We start from the raw sequence: 6000 nt of genomic DNA, 5'->3' as shown, positions 1-6000 counted from the left end.
CTTTTTTCCTTTATTCTATCAAGCTTCTTTTCAACAACCAGACCAAAACACACCTAGGACCTAGCTTCCTTTAATTGATTTTTTGTGTTGGTTTTTATTTTTTAATTTGCATTTTATTAATTCTTTTTCATCCTCCAAAATGACAAAACAAAGGTATTCACGCCAAAAGAACAGGAAGAAATGAAAGCCAGGGACTTAGTCAACACATATATAAACAGGATGTCTGAACTAGACTTTAGAATCACGATAATAAGAATAGGGTTGAAAAAAGAATAGAATCCCTTCCTGTGGAGATAAAAGAAGTAAAATCTAGTCAGGACTAAATTAAAAATGCCATAACTGAGATGCAATCTCAAATGCATACCATGGCGGCAAGTATGGATGAAGCAGAGCAGTGGATTAGCGATACAGAAGACTAAATTATGCAGAATGTGAAGCAGAAAAGAGGGAAAATTAGGCAAAAGAGCACTATATAAGAATCAGACAACTCAGTGACTCATTAAAAATGAGTAACATCTGAATTATAGGAGTCCCAGAATATGAAGAGAGAGAAAAAGGGGTAGAAGGTTTATGTGAGCAAATCATAGAAGAAAACATTCCCAACCTGGGGAAAGACACAGACATCAAAATCCAAGAAGCACAGAGAACTCCCTTTAGATTCAACAAAAACCAACCATCAACAAGGCATATCATAGTCAAATTCACAAAATACACAGACAAGGGAAGAATTATGAAAGAAGCAAGGGGAAAAAAGTCTGTAACCTACAAGGGAAGACAGTTCAAGTTTGCAGCAGACCTATCCACAGAAACTTGGCAGGCCAGAAAAGAGTGGCAGGATATATTCAAGGTGCTGAATCAGAAAAAATATGCAGTCAAGAATTCTTTATTCAGCAAGTGTGTCACTGAAAATAGAAGGAGAGATAAAGAGTTTCTCAGACAGACAGAAACTAAAGGAGTTTGTGACCACTAAACCAGCCCTGCAAGAATTTTTAAGGGGGACTCTCTAAGGGAAGAAAAGATGAAACAAAACAAAAAAGACTAAAAGCAACAAAGACTAGAAAGGACCAGGGAACAGCACCAGAAACTCCAACTCTACAGTTAACACAATGACAATAAATTCGTATCTTTCAGTACTCACTCTAAACATCAATGGACTAAATGCTCCAACCAAAAGACATAGGGTAACAGAACAGATAAGAAAATGAAATCCATCTATATACTGTTACAAGAGACCCATTTTAGACCTAAAGACACCTTCAGATTGAAAGTAAGGGGATGGAGAACCATCTATTATGCTAATGGTCACAGAAAGCCGGAGTAGACATACTTATGTCAGACAATCTAGCTTTTAAAATAAAGACTGTAACAAGAGATAAAGAAGGGCATTATATCATAATCTTCTCGAGTGCACATGGAACATTCTCCAGAACAGATCACATACTGGTGCACAAATCAGCCCTCAACAAGTACAAAAAGATTGAGAGCATACTGTGCATATTTTCAGACCACAATGCTATGAAACTTCAAATCAGCCACAAAAAAAAAAAAAAAAAAAAAAAAAAAAAAAAAAATTGGAAAGACAACGAATACCTGGAGACTAAAAAACATCCCATTTAAGAATGAATTGGTTAACCAAGAAGTTAAAGAGGGAATTAAAAGGCACATGGAGGCCAACGAAAATGATAACACGACAGCCCAAAACCTCTGGCATACAGCAAAGGTGGTCGTGAGGGAAGTATATAGTAATCCAGGCCTTTCTAAAGAAGAAAGAAAGGTCTCAGATACACAACCTAACCTTATACCTTAAAGAGCTGGAAAAAGAACATCAAACAAAACCCCAGACCCAGTAGAAAGGTGGGAAATGATAAAGATTAGAGCAGAAATCAATGATATTGAAATAAAACAAACAGATAGATAGATGAACCCAGGAGCTGGTTCTTGGAAAGAATTAACAAAATTGGTAAACTCTTAGCCAGTTTGACCAAAAAAAAAAAACAAAAAAACAAAAAAAAACCACAAAAAAACCAAAAAAAACCAAATAAATAAAATCAAGAATGAAAGAGGATAGATCACAAACAACACTGCAGAAATACAGACAATAATAAGAGAATATTGTGAGCAATTATATGCCAAGAAATTAAGCAATATGGAAGAAATGGACAAATTCCTAGAAATATATAAACTACCAAAAGTGAAACAGGAAGAATTGAACAGACTCATAACCAGTAAAGAAATTGAATTCTTAATAAAAAATTTCCCCCAAAATAAGAGTCCAGTGCTGGATGGCTTTTCAGGGGAATTCTACCAAAAATTTAAAGAATAGTTAATGTCTATTCTTTTGAAGCTGTTCCAAAAAATAGAAACGGAAGGAAAATGTCTAAACTAATTTAATGAAGCCAGCATTACCTTGATTCCAAAACCAGACAAAGACCCCACTAAAAAGGAGAAGTATAGACCAATTTCCCTGATGAACATGGATGCATAAATTCTCAACAAGATACTAGCCAACCGGATCTAACAGCACATTAAAATAATTCTTCACCATGATCAAGTGGGATTTATATTGGGGATGCAGGACTGGTTCAATATCAGCAAATCAATCAATGTGATACATCATATTAAAAGAAAGGACAAGAACTACATGATCCTCTCAATAGATGCAGAGAAAGCATTTGACAAAATACAGCATCCTTTCTTGATAAAAACCCTCAAGAAAGTAGGGATAGAAGGATCATAAAATATCTCAGGATCATAAAAGCCCTATATGAAAGACCCACCGCTAATATCATCTTCAGTGGGGAAAAACTGACAGCTTTCCCCCTAAGATCAGGAGCACGTCAGGGATGTCCACTCTCACCACTGTTATTCAACAAAGTATTGGAAGTCCTAGCCTCAGCAATCAGACAACATAAGGAAATAAAAAGGCATCCAAATCAGTAAAGAGGAAGCCAAACTTCCACTCTTTGCAGGTGACTTGATAACTCTATATGGAAAACCCAAATGATTTGACCAAAAACTGCTAGAACTGATCCATGAATTCAGCAAAGTTGCAGGATATAAAATCAATGCCCAGAAATCGGTTGCATTTCTATACACCAATAACGAAGCAGCAGAAAGAGAAATAAAGTGACCAATCCCATTTACAGTTGCACCAAAACCCATAAAATACCTAGGAATAAACCTAACCAAAGAGGTAAAAAAAATCTTTACACTGAAAACTATAGAAAGCTTATGAAAGAAATTGAAGAAGACACAAAAAATGGAAAAATATCCCATGCTTATGGATTGGAAGAACAAATATTGTTAAAGTGTTGATACTACCCAAAGCAATCTACATATTCAATGTAATCCCTATCAAAATAACACCAGCAGTCTTCACAGAGCTAGAACAAATAACCCTAAAATTTTTATGGAACCAAAAAAGACCCTAAATTACCAAAGCAATCCCAAAAAAGAAAACCAAAGCTGGAGGTATCACAATCCCAGACTTCAAGCTGTATTACAACGCTGTCATCATCAAGACAGTATGGTACTGGCACAAAAACAGACACTCAGATCAGTGGAGCAGAATAGAGAATCCAGAAATGGACCCATAAATGTGTGGCCAACTAATCTTTGACAAAGCAGGAAAGAATGTCCAGTGGAATAAAGACAGCGTCTTCAGCAAATGGTGTTGGGAAAACTGGACAGCGACATGCAGAAGAATGAACCTGGACCACTTTCTTACACCATACCCAAAAATAAACTCAAAATGGATGAAAGACCTAAACATAAGACAGGAAGCCATCAAAATCCTCAAGGAGAAATCAGGCAAAAACTTCTTTGACCTTGGGCACAACAACTTCTTACTCAACACATCTCCAGAGGCAAGGGAAACAAAAGCAAAACTGAACTATTGGGACCTCATCAAGATAAAAAGCTTCTGCATGGCAAAGGAAACAATCAGGAAAACTAAAAGGCAACCAACGGAATGGGAGAAGATATTTGCATATATCAGATAAAGGGTTAGTAACCAAAATCTATAAAGAACTTATCAAACTCAACACCCCCAAAAAACTAAATAATCCAGCAAAGAAATGGGCAAAAGACATGAATAGACACTTTTCCAAAGAAGACATCCAGATGGCCGACGCATGAAAAGACGTTCAACATCACTCATCACCAGGGAAATACAAATCAAAACCACAATGAGATACTACATCACCACTGTCAGAATGGCTAAAAGTAACAACTCAGGCAATGACAGACGTTGGCAAAGATGTGAAGAAAGCGGAGTTCTTTTGCATTCCTGGTGGTAATGCAAACTGGTGCAGCTACTCTGGAAAACAGTATGGAGGCTTTTCAAAAAATTAAAAATGGAACTACCATATGACCCAGCAATTGCACTACTAGGTATTTATCCAAACGATACAGGTGTGTTGTTTTGAATGGGCACATGCACCCCAATGTTTATAGTAGTGCTATCTACAATAGCCAAATTATGGAAAGAGCCCAAATGTCCATTGGCAGATGAGTGGATAAGGAAGATATGGTATAGATATACATAATGGAGTTATTACTCAGCAACCAAAAAGAATGAAATCTTGCCTTTTGCAACAACATGGATGGAACTAGAGTGTATTATGCTAAGTGAAACTAGTCGAAGACAAATATAACTTCACTCATGTGGAATTTAGAATACAAAATAGATGAATATAAGGGAAGGGATGAATACAAAACAGGGAGAGGGACAAAACACAAGACTCTTAAATATAGAGAACTGAGGGTTGCTAGAGGGGTTGTGGATGGGGGGATGGGCTAAATGGGCAAGGGGCATAAAGGAGAATACTTGTTTGGATGAACACTGGGTGTTATACAGAGAGGCTGAATCGCTGGATTCTACTCCTGAAATCATGATATGCTAACTAACTTGGATGTAAATTAAAAAAAGATTTCAGTGAGTTTAGAATCAAAGGGACATTGCTCAGAGATCACAATAGGATCACAGAACACTTCTTTGAGTAAGAGTTGCTTGAGTTGAATTATGAAGGATGAGTTGAAATGAACAAATGAAGTGGCACCTGGGTGGATCCGTCGGTTAAGTGTCTGACTCCTGATTTCAGCTCCGGTCATGATCTCATGGTTAATGTGTTTGAGCCCTGCATCAGGCTCCATGCTGACAATGCAGAGCCTGCTTGGGATTCTTTCTCCCTCCCTCTCTGCCACTCCCCCCACCCCCTCAAAATAAATCAACTTAAAAAAAAAAAAAGAAATAGGAATGAACTAGTGAAGTTATGGTGTGAAAAGATAGCCTTTTCAGGTGGAGGGAATTAACATGCTCAATGGTTGTGAGGTACATGGCATTTGGGGAAACAATGCACAGAGAGGAAAGTAATATAAGAGCTTGAAAAGGCAGGGGTGAGATCATGCACTCTTGTGGACCATGTTAAGGACTTTTGCTTTACCTCAGCGCAATCAAAAAGCATCAAATTATGTTAATCTGGAGAATATGTTTGGAACTGCCTTTTAAATATTAGGCTAACTTTTGTGTGAAGAAGAGATTTGGAGAAATGGATGTGGTTAAGTCAGAGCAGGATTCCAGGTGAAAATCGTTTGGACAAGATTACTAGATGAGATTAAACAGACACATGTCAATCTCAACGTATCCCCAAGCAAATCCATTTCTTCTAAATTTGTTTCTTTTCCTATTTTCATCATTTTGTGTGAAATAAAATGATTAGCCAAAAGATCTGGGCAAGTCATATAAATGAAATTGAAATCGAAATCATGAGAGTGGGTAACATAGTGGTAGAGGAGGTTTTAAGGAATGAACTTCTGGGAACATTTAACCCAAGCAAGAAAGCTAGCTCTTCCTTTTCTCCTATCATATCCAATTAATTACCAGGTCCCTTAGATTCTTTCTTTAAATTGTTTCTTGAGGGTGCCTGGCTGGCTCAGTCCATAGAGCATGTGGCGCTCTCATTTCAGGGTTGTGAGTTCAAGCCCCACGTTTGGCGCAAA

The sequence above is a fragment of the Acinonyx jubatus genome, chromosome D3, assembly GCF_027475565.1.
Source record: "Acinonyx jubatus isolate Ajub_Pintada_27869175 chromosome D3, VMU_Ajub_asm_v1.0, whole genome shotgun sequence".
Taxonomy (NCBI): Eukaryota; Metazoa; Chordata; class Mammalia; order Carnivora; family Felidae; genus Acinonyx; species Acinonyx jubatus.
Note: the sequence above shows the minus strand (reverse complement) of the source record.